Here is a 16,348-nt window from a genome sequence, read left to right on the forward strand (position 1 = left end):
CGATTTTTTACTGCGTGACTTAAACGGACAATTGTGCGGTCCTGCGATGCTGTACCTAAACGAATTTCACGTCCTTTTTTTTTCCCACAAACAGAGCTTTCTTTTGGTGGTATTTGAAAAAATAGAGCGTAAATTTTGCAAAAATAACAATATTTTTCACTTTTTTTTTTTTATATGAAATTCCCCCCCAAAAAAATGTAAAAATCAAAATTTAACAATTTGTTTTATGCTACATGTTTGAAAAAAAAAAATTGCAAAAAGCGTATTTTGATTGGTTTGCGCAAAAGTTATCGCGTTTATTAACAAAGGGAAAGATTGTCATTTTTGGTGTTTTTTTTTTTTTTTTAGCAAGTAATGGCGGCGATCTGCGATTTTTTTTGCGGTACTGCGACATGGCGGCGGACAGATCGGACCCTTGACTGACATTTTTGACACTTTTGGGGGTACCAGTGACATTACTACAGTAATCAGTGCTATATATATGCACTGTTACTGCAAAAATGACACTGGCAGGGAAGGGGTTAACTGTATTGGAGAGGGAGGGGTTAAGTGTGTCCTAGGGGCGTGTTTCTAACTGTAGTGGGACATGTCTACTATTGTAAAAACAGAGATCAGCGGTTCTACATAGTAGAACCGTCTGATCTCCATTTTTTTACACAGGGGAGAATGACAGGCAGCTTGTTTACATAAGCCGCCCGCCTTTCTCCCGCTCTACCGACGATCGTAGTGTGACTAGTGTCACACGCCCGCCCTCCTCTGTGAACGAGCCTCAGCGGGCGCGCGCTCGCCTGCTATTGGCTCAAAACCCGGTGACAGGCGAGCGACGTAGACCTACGTCACTCTGCCTGGCCGGGGCTGACTGCCGCAGTAAATATACTGTGCGCAGTCGGCAAGTGGTTAAGATAAAAAAAAAAAAAAAAATGCATGGCTGACGGTATCTGAAATATATTTCACAAGAATGACGCATTTTTCACCAGCTCAATGGAGTTTTTAAAAAGAAAAGCCTTTACTTGCCATTATATCCATCAATCAAGTCAGTGGATTCCTTTAGTGGAATTTCCAGATCTGCGGGTCATTTTACAACTCATGAAGGAAGGGTCATACTTCCACAGCCTGGAGCTACACAATAGCTCTGCCATTACTTCATCATGGAAGTGGACTTTCCACAAATTGCTATGGGAGGAGTGCTTGCACAGCCAGGGCTTAAAAACAATTATATTGTGACAGTTGTCCCTATTGGAAGATTCCCTTACAAAAAAAAAAAAAAAAACACTTTAGATTTCTCATCACCTTCGGTCTCGGTGACACAAACAGAGAGAGTTACAACTTCCTAGAAGGAACACACACAGCAACAACAATCAGACAGGGGTTCTGCTCTTTTCCGACACTCTAATGAAGAAAAAAAAAAAAATTTTGGGGGACACAGTTTATACTTTAGCACTTAAAAGCAAATGATTTTCATATGGTGTGATAAATGTATGAATGCTAATGCACAAAAAAAAAAAAAAAAACCCGGTAGGATGCACCATTTTACCAATGCACAATTGTGCGCCACTTTGCATTGCAGTGTGCTGCAACATGTTGGCTGCTTTTAAAAATTGGAAAATGATTGATACCACAATGTGCTGATGAAAGGTAGGCAAATGACCTATTCCTGTGATGTACCAGTTACATGGAACACAAAGAACTGAAATGCCAAAAAAAAAATCATTGGTTTAACCCATGTGTCTCCCCCCCCCCCCCCACCACTGCTTTTTCAAACTATCAAATTTAATAATTTAGTGGCTGGATGCAGAATTTTTTGCAGTTTATAGAGATTTATATAGCAGGCCAAAAAGAGTGACAAATGAGGAAAGAAGAGGGATTTGGGTCCAAAAGAGGGACAGTCCTTCCAAATCAAGGACAGTAGGGAGCTCTGCCTGTTTGTACTGGTGAATATTGTCAAAAAATAAATACATAAATAAATCTGAGAAATCACAATTTTTTTGAGTTTTCCCCAGAACAAGAAGAGGAAATCTTCTAAGGGTCCTTTCACACGGGCGGTCCTTATGTCCATCTTTCATCCCATTTTTTTTGCGGATGAAAAACGGACATAATGCATGTCAATGGGATTGCGGATGTCAGCGGATGACCATCCGCTGACATCCGATTTGCGTCCTTTCCTATCAGTTCCGTTTTTTGGAACGGAAGAGGACCCCATTTTTCTTCCGTTTAAAAAAAATAGAACGGACGTAAAAACGGATGTCAGCGGTGTCATCCGCTGACATCCACAATCTCATTAACATACATTGTCTCCGTTTATCATCCGCAAACGGATGGGATGATAAACGGACAAAAGTGTCATCCCGTGTCTGTATAAAAAAAAAGAAAAAAAAAAAAAAAAAAGTGCCGGAGCAGATCAAAAAATGATCCGCCCCATGTAAAGGACCCTAACGGAGACAACTTTCTAATAAGGATGAGCTCAGGTGTGTTTGGGCACAAGTCTGAACAGGAAGTAGAGGGAAATTTCCCCAATTGTACACAGATGGAATAAATATAACCTGACCGGGGTTTTAACCCTTTGCTACTATAAAAAGCTATTAAAGTTTTGGCGATGAATATTCTTTAAAAGCCCATTTATATAATATATAAAAGCATTGTGCATATGTGTTGCCATGCCTTTGTTGGCACGTAGGGAGTGTTGCGCTCTATGGGCACATTCTTTTTCTATACAATTCTGAGCTGTGCCACTGTAAGCCTCCTATTTCACAGATTAAACTTTAATAAATATACTTTTTTTTGTTTTTTTTCTTCTTTTCTACTGTAACGCTACAAATTTAAGAAAAAATAAATAAATAAATAATCTGCAAGGAATGTTTATTTACCCATTTCCAATTGCCACATAGCTCTAGATATGCTGAATTCATGATGCATTATAATTCCGGTCAGCTGTTTTTCACAATCTGTTAAGCCTTATCAAACTTCTGATACGTGGTGGTTTCTATTTTTAAATTAATAAGTAAGGATAAAGAATTGCGTTTTATTGAAATTCCTGGCACTCTTTCTTGCTGTATTGTAGTTGCTGTGCTGCTAAATATCCACGTTTTTTACACTTCTATTGCACAGGGCCTCCTTCCAACCCGTTTTATTCCCCCCAGCCCCCCCCCACCCATGGCCCCCCATCTAGGTTCCATTACCACTGAAGATGATGATCGCACACAGGACTTAAATAGAAAAAAATTCTATCTTAGAAATACAAAAAATAGAAAGTGAAAGGAATCCCCATCATAAGCTCACTATCCATGTTACACTCTGACCATAAAAACCTTTTACAACCACAATCTAAGCCCGCATTCATACGGCTGTAAAAAAAAAAATAAAAAAAAATAAAAAAAACACATTTACAACTTCTTTTTTCTTTTGCAGCTGCATTGTTTTGAATTGAGGCAGTCACACAGGTGCGTAAAAATGCACTTCCTTCAGATCTGGACATGCTTTTACACATATAATCAAGGACAAAAAAAAACAAAAACACTTTTTACGCATTAAAAGCGTTTTTTTTTTTTTTTTTTTTTACTGATTACACAGAAACTCTTGTTTTCTTACCCTAATGATAAGTTAATTAGGACAGGGTTGCATAAAAGTAATTTAAAAGACCCATTCACACTTGTGAATGTCCCCAATATTTTCAGTGTGCCCTCAAAATATGTCTACAGGCTAAAATTTTTTACAGGGATTACACCCCCCCCCCCCCCATGCACTACAAGACAATGTATGTCTTGAATGCATTGCTGTCTGCTAAGAGTCAGGTGCATTTGTGTTGGGGGGGGGGGGGGGGTCCCATAAAAATTATTGCAACATACCTCATAATCCTAGACTTCTGCTTTTATTTACTGCAACAGCTAACCACTGGTTGGCAGTCGCCTCATTTGCAGCACACTGGGCTCAATGTGGTATTAATGAGATAATTGTCAGTTCACAGCAGTTTATCCCTTAGGCTCCTTTCACACAGTAAGTCCGTCAAACGGACTCCGCTTTTCTCAGCGGGGGATCGATCCGCCAATCCCCCGCTGAGCAGGAGAATGACAGCTGTTCTCCGCACTGTGTGCGGAGACACAGCTGTCACAGCCCCATAGATCTATATTGGGGGATCGGATGGGAACAGACCGTCGGTCCGTTCTCATCCGATCCGATCCACTGGACGGATGGAAAATAGGGTTTCCATCCGTCCAGATATGACGGATCGGATCGGGTGTCAGCGGACATGTCTCCGCTGACATCCGATGCCCCATAGAGATGCATGGGGGGACCGTTCAGATCCGCCAAAAAAAAAAAAAAAAAAAAAAACGGACAGGTGGATCTGAACGGTCCGCCTGTGTGAAAGGGGCCTTAGTAGCAAAGAAAGACATTCACCTGTGTGGCTCTAGCTTTAATCTGGCCATACACCTTCCAATTTCTATACATTCTCCATCAGATCTACAAAAACTATGGGAGACTTCAGGCTGAAACAGATTTTATTACTATCCTGGATAAGAAGTTACAACATATCCAAACAGTTTTAAAGTTGTTCCAATAATGATTTTTTTACTAAACTGATCAGCTATGAAATTACAGAATGTACTTATAAATACTGGAAACTGGACATTTCTTAAAGCTTAAAATAAAAAAGGACGTATTACACTATTTCTGGATCCTCTTCCTCCCATTTATGAGCCATTGTCCTGTGAAGGATGTACAAGACAAGAACTGACCCTGGTTTAATTTACCAGACAAAGCCTGCTAGACCCACATGCTATATGGCTCAGGGGTCCACATCATCTGGTAAGGGTTTATGCTGCTGGGGAGTGGAACGCTGAGCACCGCATGAGTTATTCAACATGTTCATTGTTCAGCACGGAAGCACTTTGAGTGTCATCAAGAAACTTTCACTGGTCACATCCTTGCCAATACATTGACGAATTTTTAGCACAAAAGCACTTTTCCTTATCCGGTTGAGGACTTTCACTGGCTCCTTGCTTGTTAAAAAACGTTGAACTATTATTTGCGCATTGAATGTATATGTTTGTTGCACTATATTTTATGTAAGGTGTATTATATTAGTTATGGCACAACTAGCACTTTGGTGGTTTTTAGGCACTTTGGGTGCATTTTTCATTAACTTTTGAGGTTTGACTATTGAGTTTGGGCTGTGGTTTCAAATGAAGTTTATGTGTAGTAGATGCCCTACCTAAATAGTCCACCCAAATTTGTGTCTGGTCAGGTAGCATCTTATGGGCCATACACACTATACAATCGGCTTTAGATTTTTTTCCTTGAGATTTACCAAAACCATATAATACGAGGTCAAATCTAAACACTTTCAATTTGTATGCAGTCAGGCAGGCCCCTGCAGCGCATAGTTGAAGGTTAATCTAAAGGAAATCTAACAACAAAAGTTGTATAGTGTGTATCCAGCCTTATACAATCTAAAGAAGTGGGTTCAGATTGTAAGGTGTATGGGCAGCTTTAACATTTGTTCATCAAAACAAACAGAACGGTCACTCACTGCACTGCTCAGTGGTATGGTTTGCATAGATGAAGATTTGAAGATGCTCTCATGGTAAAGACCAATGGAGGTCATCATGTAGATATGAAAGCATGCAAAGATAAGCAATCCGGTTGCAGAATATCTGAATATATATCTCCATCTATCTATATCTCTTTATGCTGTACACATACACACTAGAGTAATAATCTGCATTGTATCACTAATAAACTGGCCTTTCACTAGTAGACTTTCAAAACAAACATTTGTACAAGCATTCATACAAAATATTGCAGTACATTCAATCACTTGCCATTCAAAAGGAATGTTTTTCCCCAAACGAAAACCACATACACTATTAGAAATTTGTTCAATCTATATAAAAAAAAAAAAAAAAGGGGGAAGAAGAAAGGGGGGGGGGGGAGTGAGAGGAAAAAGAAGGGGGGGACATCAGTTTAACCCCAATATTGGAGAATCAAAAGAGCATTCTTAAAAAAAAAAAAAAATGTTTAAACAGAATTCTACTGGTCCAGCTTTACACCAGCCATACATAGGATTGAAATTCAGAAGGGACTGGTGGAAATATTAATCCAAGTATGGGGACAGATAAATGCCAGCTATAGCCAGCAGCACAGATCAGTTCTAATAGCAGGGAAGGCTCCCCATTGTCAGAATACAATAGCTCAGCAGGAGTGATTTCCCCAGTCACATCAAATATGTGGATGGGGGAATTGAATCAATTTTTTTCATTAAAGCGGTAGTATCCCGCTTTTTGACACTTTTACCTACAGGTAAGCCTAGAATAAGGCTTACCTGTAGGTACAAATAATATCTCCTAAACCGGCACGGTTTAGGAAATATTTACAGTGCATGCGCTCTGAAGGTCCGGAGGACCTTCAATTAAGTTGCCGGGAGCTTGCCGGAAAAATCACTCCCGCGCGCATGCGCGGGAGTGACGTCATCGCGGCTCCGGCCAATCATCGCGCCGGAGCCGTCTCTTCCGGCCAATCAGCGCGCCGGAGCCGCCGAACCCGGAAGAGACGACGAGGGACCATGGCAGCACCTGCAGCGATGTCCGGGGGTCCGTGTCGGGGCTTCGTTTTAAGGTAAGTTACACATAATGGGCTAGTATGCGATGCATACTAGCTCATTATGCCTTTGTCTTGCAGGTTTTTTTTTTTTTTTTTTTTAATAGAGTTTACAACCGCTTTAAACCCACTGGCTGAACATAAAAAATGATTAATCTATGGTCTGTTTTGACCCAAAAAATGGTTAGAAGTTTAGAACGTTCCTAAAATAAAAGATTTTGAAGAAATTTCCACTGGTATATATCCAGCTTTAGTAAAGGAAGACATGCACTTACCTTCAGTAGGATGAAGTGTTATTAGCTAACAGGAAGCCAAATTGCACTTAGTGAGGATCAGCTGGCACTGGGCTGTGTTCACCACAGGAGAGATGATAAGTGTTCCAGTCAGGGCGGGATAACGTGTAAAACCTCAGCCTTAGTTGCCTCACCTTTTATTGCATGCTGACTCAGAGACTTCCGTCTGTCTTTCAGTCTTGGTCTGTCATATTAAATACCCTAAAGTTTAACACGTGTGCCTTGGGGCATACCTCGAGAATGTGTTGCTATTGAAATTCACTAAAGTGCAAATTCAGACACATTTTAAAATTCCTGATGAAGTGGACTAGCTAGAATCTGTGCTAAGATTTTTTTTTTCTAGATGTCTTTGTTTTTGTTGGAAAGATTTTCTCCTTTATTATTATTTTTTTTAATCAAATCATTTTTATTGAAGGTTTTTAAGCAAAAAAAAAAAAACATACAAAACAAAAGAAAAAAGAAAAAACACTCTCGGACAATACATAATAGGTGAAGCCGTGCAACATATGCATCCAAAACAACACTGCTATACAGAAAAACTGAAAATTGTTATCAAATGCTTACCGTAATTTTCCTTTCCTGATGGACTCCATGGCAGCATACGTTTGGGTAGCCCCGCCTCCACTCCTACCCCATAGGACCCCACTCCCATAAATCCTTGCTCCCTTTCAGCTTCAGTGTTCTGTAAGTAGCCTACTTAGGAACTGGGAGGGGACTCCTGCTGCCATGGAGTCCATCAGGAAAGGAAAATTACGGTAAGTATTTGATAACAATTTTCCGTTTTCCAGACAGACTCCATGACAGCATACGTTTGGGAAATAACTCGCCAAAACACAATAGGGTGGGCAGATGCTGAAAAAATGTAATTAACACCTGCAACTGATAACACTTGAGTACCAAAACTAACAGAAGAAAGAGCCGCCGGCTCAACACAATAATGTGACATAAATGTGTGAATGGACGACCAAGATGCTGCTCTGCAGACCACATCCGGAGCGACATGTCTTGAAACTGTCAATGAAGTAGCGACACCATCGCTTTAGGAGGAACCAAGCCCTTCTCTCTATAAGCCCATTGAATGGCCTCTACTATCCAGGAGGCAATTGATCTTGAAGAGGAACGCATACCCTTGTTCTTCCCTGAAAGGAGGGTAAAGAGATAATCCGTCTTCCGGATAGAAGCTGTAGCTTCCAGATACTGTTTGAGCGTGTTGCCCACATCCAGCAGATGGACTTCCGGAGATTCGGCAGAGGAGTTGAAGGTAGGAAGAACAATTTCCTGGTTCTCGTGAAAGACGGAGGTGACTTTAGGCCTTGATCCAAGCATCAGGATAAGAAAAACCCTGTCCGGAAAAAAGGTCAGGAAAGGTTCCATACTTCCAAGACTTTGAATCTCTGAAACTCTTTTTACAGATGTAACAGCCACTAGGAAGACCACTTTGAGGGTGAGTTGTTTCACTGAGGTAGGTTCCTCTGGATTTGTGCCAACTGAGGATAGGAAGTCAAGGACCAAAGGCATGTCCCACTTGGGGAACCTCAACTTCTTCTGTGGCCTCAGCCTTACTGCCCCTTTGAAGAATTGCCGGATCAGAGGATGGACAGCCCACGAGACACCCGTGAAAGCGGAGATGGCTGAAACCTGCACTCGCAGGGCGCTTATTGAAAGGGGCAATTCCAATCCTGACTGAAGGAAAGACAGGATATCTTGCACAGAAGGAGATGACCAGGACTTTCCCTTGGACTCCAGGAAAGAAGTAAACCTAGACCAAATGCTTTCATAGGTCTTATTCGTGCTTTGTCTCCTAGCACTCAAGAGAATTGGTATGGCCACCTCAGGACATCCTAAAGCTTCCAGCCTTCCCCTCTCAAAAATCAGACCCGAAGGTGCAGACGGGCTGGGCACAGGTGAAGTATGGAGCCCTGAGACAGCAGATCCGATCTGAGAGGGAGAGGAACTGGGTCGCGATAGCTGAGCTGAAACAGCAGGGGAAACCATGGTCTGTTGGGCAAGAACGGAATCACTGCGACCACCTTCACCGATTCCATCTTGACTCTCCGCAGGAATTGGAAGATGACTGGTACTGGAGGAAAGGCATAGGCCTTGCGGAATTTCCAGGGATCTGTAAGGGCATCTACCCCGAACGCTCTGGGATCCCTGTTCCTCGAATAGTACTTCTCCAACTTCCTGTTGTGGAAGGAGGCAAAGAGATCTACCTCTGGGATTAATCCCAAGGACAGGATCCACTTGAACACATCCTCGTGGAGAGACCACTCGGTGTTGTTGAGCTGTGTTCTGGAGAGGAAATCTGCTTGTGTGTTCTGAGCCCCTGGTATATACACCGCTGATAGATTGACCAGGTTTCTCTGGGCCCAGGTCATTATTGGCTCTACTTTGTAAGATTCTGGTACCTTCGGTACCCTTATAGGTCATTTCCTATTTCCTCATTTCAATCGCCGGCTTCTCTCTCACAAATTGTTCGTTCAAACCGCATGGTATACAGCCTTGTCTTACGCTGCCGGAGCCTCCAGCTATTGCCATACCTGGATAGACCGGAACCTCGCTATTGATCCCGTATCTCGTTACCCGATCATTCACTCATTACCGGACCTTCAGCTTACTAATCTAACTAGTGATAAGTACCCCACAGGGGATTCCTTCCTATCAAACTTACACTATCTACTTCTGCATACTAAGGACTGTTACTATCTATGCATTACTATTTCTATCATCTGCACTGTTACATAGATTGCTAGCTCTTGAGTCTACTACCATCTATATCCTTGCACTAAGTTAGCCTCTCTTGTACACTCCATCTGCTGTCCCCTACCACCTGTTATTGCACATGATTGCTAACCTATCTACCATCATCTACTACTCTCCTGAACATTACTATTGAGTACTCATCATTGCTATCACAACTCACGCCTGTCCTTTCAGCACATCACCTCTATACTATCATATACAACCTATCACTCCAGGAACATCTTATTGAGTGTTTGTATATTGTATGCTGAAGCAGGCTGGCCACAATGATGAGTCTGGAGAGTTGGACATGGTGATTCAACACATCTCTGCATGACTACTGAGTGGAGATTCTGCAGCTGCAAATCCAACTCTCTAAACAAACGCTAGAGCGTTACATACTTCCCGAAGCAGGGATGCACAGCGAGTTCCGCCTTGTCTCCTCACATAGGCTACTGCGGTCGTGTTGTCTAGCCTTAGCATGACTGAAGTGCCCTGAATAAGGTGACCGAAAGCTAGCAGTACCTGAAAAGCTGCTCGAAGTTCCAGGATGTTGGAAACGATCTGGCGAGATTGAAAATCCCATATCCCTTGTGCCATCATTGTTCCGCAATGACCGCCCCAACTGGTGCTGCTGGCGTCTGATGTCACTATCACCCAAGATATGGGGGCTATGGAGTGACAATTTCTCAAATTCTTCAGCTGCAACCACCAGGGAAGCCAGCTCTTCATGGCTGCGGTTATAAGTATTCGCTGAGAATTGCTGATTCCCTTCCATTGCTGAAGAAAACCCCTCTGAAAAGGTCTCATTTTCCAGAAAGCCCACTTCACCATAGGGGCTGTTGACATCATCGTGCCGATTATCCTCAGGCATGGTTTGGCGGTGAGATGGGAAGCCGACAAGGCTAGAGACACCCTGCTCCGAATTATCGGAATCTTTTCTTGTGGAAGAGAGATGGTACCGTCCTTGGTGTTGAACAGAGCGCCCAGAAAGACCAGGGACTGTGTAGGGATTAGGTGACTCTTTTCCCTGTTCAGGATCCAGCCGAACTTCTCCAGGGACGAGATGACCAGAGATAGGTGCTCTAGGATCACAGACTTGTCTTGTGCCAGTAGAAGGAGGTCATCCAGATAATGATAAAGACGGACCTCTCTCATCCTTATCAAGGCTACCACCGCTAATAAGACCTTCGAAAAGGTACGAGGCGATGTGGAAAGCCCAAAGGGGACACAAACTGTAGATGAATCTGGCTGACTGAGAATTTTAGGTATTGCTGAAACTCTGCTGCCACCGGCATGTGGAAGTATGCGTCCTTCAGGTCTACGGAGACCATCCAGTCCCCCGGTTGAACAGCCTGCTGAATGGAGAACAATGTTTCCATCTTGAACTTCTCCCCTTTGATGAAGCGATTTAAGTGCGTCAGATCTATCACTGGCCTCCAGGCACCACTCTTCTTGGGCACCCTAAACAGAGGTGAGTACACCCCTTCTTTCAGACTCTGGCACTGGAACCGCTGCTCCTTGAGTGACTAGAGAGTTGACGTAAGATAGCAGAATCTCTCTTTTTTCGCCTGACCGAGGAAGGGAGGTAGGAACAAATCTGTCTCAGGGAACACTGGTGAAGGTCCAGGAATGTCCGGCAGAGACCGTGCTGACGACCCAAGAGTTCCGGATTGAGGCCGTCCAGACATGCCGAAAGTGGAAGAGACGACCCCCCACCTGTCCTGCCTGAGCGGGCCCAATCTCAAAAAGACTTAGTCGAGTCTCTATCCCCAGATGGATTGCTTTTGGGGCCTTTCCGGAAAGAAGTCTGTCTAGACTTCCAGTTTCTTCCAAACTCCATTCCGGGTCTATAGCTAAGTGCCTCCCTGGCACGGTCAGTGTTTTGTTTCCTGGAAGGTAGTCTCTTCTGACCAAGAAGACGCCTGTCCTGAGGGAGAAAGCCCGATTTACCACCAGTAGCACAGAGATGGCGCTGTCTAACTTGTTCCCAAAGAGGGAGGAACCCTCAAAGGGAATGCGGCACCATACCTGCTTAGAAGCAGGATCAGCCAACCAAGGGCGCAACCATAGTGCACGCTTTGCCGTAACCGACGACAGCATCCCCCGTGCCAACAGGCGGATAATATCAATAGACGCCTCTCCCAGGAAGGCTGAAGCTAGTTTCAACTCCTGAATAGGGGAGTTCTTGGCTGCCTCTTCAGAAAAACTTCTGAGGGTGTCATCCACATTGTCCACCCAAACTTCCATGGCTTTGGACAGTGTTTCTAAGGCTAGAGCTGGTTTGTAAGCAGCCCCTGCTGATAGATATACTCGCTTCAGATCCGTATCTATTCTTCTATCAAGGGGATCTTTAAAGGATACCGTGTCTTCAAGAGGCAAAGTTACATGTTTCACCAGCCTCATAACAGCCGCATCCACTAGAGGAGGGGGTTCCAGGTGTTTGACTTCCTCTTCCTTAAATGGATAAAGTTTAGCCAACTTTGAGAGCATGGAGTTTTTCCTCTCCACCTTGCTCCATTCATCTGTTATGACTTCTCCCAATTCTGGGAGGAACGGAAAATTCAGCCGCTCTCTGCTCAGCTGTTTAAAATATTTTCTCTGTTTGGGGGCAGAGACCACTGGGTCTTCCCAGTTTAAGGTTTCTCTGACAGCCTTCACTAAAGGTGGAACCAGATTGAAGGAAACTCCCAAACTAGGGTCATCTTGATCCGAATCGCTCTCAGACTCGAATACCGAGGGATGGCTAGGCTCAGATGACTCAAGGATCCGTCCGCCAGTGGACTCCCTAACAGGAGAGACAGATGGTTCTGGCGCTGGAGACTGCCGCATGTTAAGATCAGCCAGGGAGTCCTTGACTATGCGTTTGACTATAGAATCAAGATGTTGGTCTGAACTTCCCCTTTCACCCGCTACACTGGAATAACAGGAGTCGCATAGCGATTTTCCGTCCAGCATTCGGACACCACAGCCCCAGAATTTTGTCTCGCTGGATTGGCGTGAAGACCTAGGAGGTGACCGGTCTTTACTATGGTATCTGGACTTGGATGAAGAGCCATGTCTGGAGAAAGAGCGATGATGCTGCGTTTTAGCATGGCGATCTTTTCGCGTGCCCTGAGGTTGTTCAGACCTAGAGGAGGAGCTGCAAAAGGGAAACATATAGAGGAAAAAGGTAACAAGACCACCCGTATGTGCCGCTCCCTCCCCTCATTCCAGCCCTATGGTTACCTATGAGAGGGCTGGTCGCAGGGGAGTGGTGATGCATCCATAGTGAAAGGACAAATGCACACTGTAGGAAGAAACCGATGCAAAAAGACACCAAACGAGAGGCTTCAGCTTTAGGGTATTCACACAAAGTAAAACCCCCCAGAGGAAACAGATCCACATACCTGGTATTTGCAGTGCTTGTACGTGGGACTGACAGCTGTTTAAATTTGGTGCCGGCCGTGACGTCACGGCCAAGGCAAACTGCGAATGCGCGAATATTGGCAACCGCCGCTATTGCACATGCGCAAACCAAGCCTCATTCTCTGCCAGCCAGCGCACATGCACAGAGCGGCCGAGAACGCTGAGATGGAACGCAGAGCGTTCCACGGCGTCTGTAGAGCCTCCCGGACCACCAGGAAGTATACTGAGGGACAAGGAGCCGCAATGCAACACACTATACCACCAGGGAAGACAAAAATGGCCAGGCAAGTATAAATAAGGGAGAAAACACTTACCTTTCCCCCCGCTTACCATTAGACACCACCAGGGATACAGCAGAGCCAGCAGACCAGGGCACACAATCCAGCATTGGGGCAATACAATGAGGCCACCTGCAGCAGCTGGGCTCATCGGCCATGCCATTCCACCTGCTTCGTCAGGCATATCGGCTCCTCTTCAGCTTGCCCACCCCATACCCTGCAGCAGCAAGGGCTTATCGGGGAATCATATCATGCCGACTCTTGCAGAACTTGCGTTTTTCAAAACGATCTTCAAAAAAAATCTAGGAATTTTAGCACCAAACTGGTGCAGGAGGAGGACAAAAAAAGAACACCGAAGCTGAAAGGGAGCAAGGATTTATGGGAGTGGGGTCCTATGGGGTAGGAGTGGAGGCGGAGCTACCCAAACGTATGCTGCCATGGAGTCTGTCAGGAAATGGGTAATACCTTACCCAGCATAAAAGGCCCAGAAGCTGTTTAGCAGGGAATGCCGCGCCTGCACCGGAAGTGACGAGTGGGGCCGGTACAGGCGCATTGATTCCTGGGAGCGATGACGTTCAGCTCCCAGGAGTCATTGCAAACCGGAAGTGACAGCCCGGGCCGCGGCCGCAGAGGGAGGAAGTGGAAGGAAGGTGAGTATATTTTCTTCAATATCAAGGTAAGTGACCAAAAAAAAGAAAATTGGGAGCATCCATTTCTTTTTCAGGTGGCCCTCAGCAAGCGGATGGCCCAAAATCGATTTTTATTTATTTTGAGGCCGGAACTCCGCTTTAAACACCCCGCGTCAATTTACAATTTAATATGCAGATGTAATTAATATGCTAATGATGTGAGTATATAAAAAATATATAACATTTTAAAATTTAAATCTAAAGCCCATCACTAAACAAAGTCCAATAGATGCCGCCTGGATAAGGCTACAGGTATAAATCCCGTGGTTATTCAGTGCACTTGAATGAATAATCCATAAAATGTGCTTCACTCCTTGTGCTGCATGCAGTGCTCTATTGCCCCACCGGGTGTGCTCTCACCTTGGAAAATGGATCAGTAGTGATATACTCATCAGTCCCCCGAGGAGGGTTAAAAGTGCTGTATGATCATATTCACAGATACAGTTGTGTTCAAAATTATTCAACCCCCACTGAAATTGATTGTTTTGGCCAGTTTGAAATTGATTTTGATCATTCAGTCATCCTGCTTACAATTAAATCAAAGAGGCATGTGTAGGTCAGACAAATATAACATAACATTTATAATGAAATAACCACAAATGTCTTTTCTGTGCTCACATCTTTATCAGTTTTATTCAACCCCCAAGTGACATTCAATCTTAGTACTTAGTACAACATCCTTTTACAGTTATAACAGCTTTTAAACGTGAAGCATAGCTTGACACAAGTGTCTTGCAGCGATCTACGGGTATCTTCGCCCATTTGTCATGGGCAAAAGCCTCCAGTTCAGTCACATTCTTAGGCTTGTGCACTGCAACTGCTTTCTTTAAGTCCCACCAGAGGTTCTCAATCGGATTTAAGTCTGGTGACTGTGATAGCCACTCCAAAATATTCCAGCCTTTAATCTGCAACCATGCTCTAGTGGACTTGGAGGTATGCTTGGGATCATTGTCCTGTTGAAAAGTCCAATGTCTCCCAAGCCTCAGGTTTGTGACGGACTGCATGACATTGTCATCCAATATCTCCTGGTACTGAAGAGAATTCATGGTACCTTGCACACGCTGAAGCTTCCCTGTACCTGCAGAAGCAAAACAGCCCCAAAGCATGATTGACCCCCCGCCATGCTTCACAGTAGGCAAGGTGTTCTTTTCTTCATAGGCCTTGTTCTTCCTCCTCCAAACATAGCGTTAATCCATGGGCCCAAACAGTTCTAATTTTGTTTCATCAGTCCACAGAACACTATCCCAAAACTTCTGTGGTTTGTCCACATGACTTTTGGCATACTGCAGTCGACTCTTCTTATTCTTTGGAGACAGCAAGGGGGTGCGCCTGGGAGTTCTGGCATGGAGGCCTTCATTACGCAGTGTGCGCCGTATTGTCTGAGCAGAAACTTCAGTACCCACATCTGACAAATCTTTTCTCAGTTCCTCAGCAGTCACACGGGGACTTTTCTCCACTCTACGCTTCAGGTAGCGCACAGCAGTCAAAGTCAGCATCTTCTTTCTGCCACGACCAGGTAGCGTTTCAACAGTGCCCTTTGCCTTGAATTTGCGAATGATGCTTCCTATGGTGTCTCTTGGTATGTGTAACATCTTTGCAATCTTCTTATAGCCATTGCTTCCTGTAAGAGTAATCACCTCTTCTCTTGTCTTCCTGGACCATTCTCTTGACTTCACCATGTTTGTAACCACACCAGTAAATGTCTAGAAGGAGCTGAGTATCACAGTCATTTTAAAGCTGCCTAATTGGTGCTTATTAGGCTTTATTGCTGCTCCCTGACATCCACAGGTGTTTTCAATACCTGATTGAAAACACTTCAATGAACCTCTGTTCTTTAGAGTGGTAGTCTTTAAGGGGTTGAATAATTGTGTCAATGAAGAATTCACAAAAGAAACATTTACTACTGTATTACAAAACCAATTGATGTAATTTAGTTGCATATGGTTCTTTAAGAAGTCCTTGTAGGATTTCATTCTGAATAAAATTACAAATGTACACTAAATTCCCTAAAACCCTTTACAGCATTGGGGGGGTTGAATAATTTTGAACACAACTATGATCCATTTTCCAAGGTGAGAGCACACCCGGTGGGGGAATAGAGCACTGCATGCAGCACGAGAAGCGAAGTAAATTTTATGGACTATTCATTCAAATGCACTGAATAACCGCGGGGATGTATACGTGTAGCCTTATCCAGGCGGCATCTATTGGACTTTCATTATTGATAGGCTTTGAATTTTTTAATTTTATATTTTTTTTATGTACTCTCATCATTAGCATATTATTTACATCTGCATATTTACGTGTGAAGATTTTCACTCTTTGGTATACACCTATATAGATTTAC

General features: G+C 43.8%; 1 protein-coding gene across 1 annotated transcript in view; it reads right to left on the minus strand.

Moving 5' to 3' along the window:
* The window catches only part of LOC309553714 (all-trans-retinol 13,14-reductase-like), a 338,403-nt gene that overhangs the window by 193,999 nt on the left and 128,056 nt on the right, over positions 1–16,348 (minus strand). The window lies entirely within an intron of this gene.

This window comes from Pelophylax lessonae, assembly GCF_965119305.1.
Source record: "Pelophylax lessonae genome assembly, chromosome: 4".
In the NCBI taxonomy this organism is placed as follows: domain Eukaryota; kingdom Metazoa; phylum Chordata; class Amphibia; order Anura; family Ranidae; genus Pelophylax; species Pelophylax lessonae.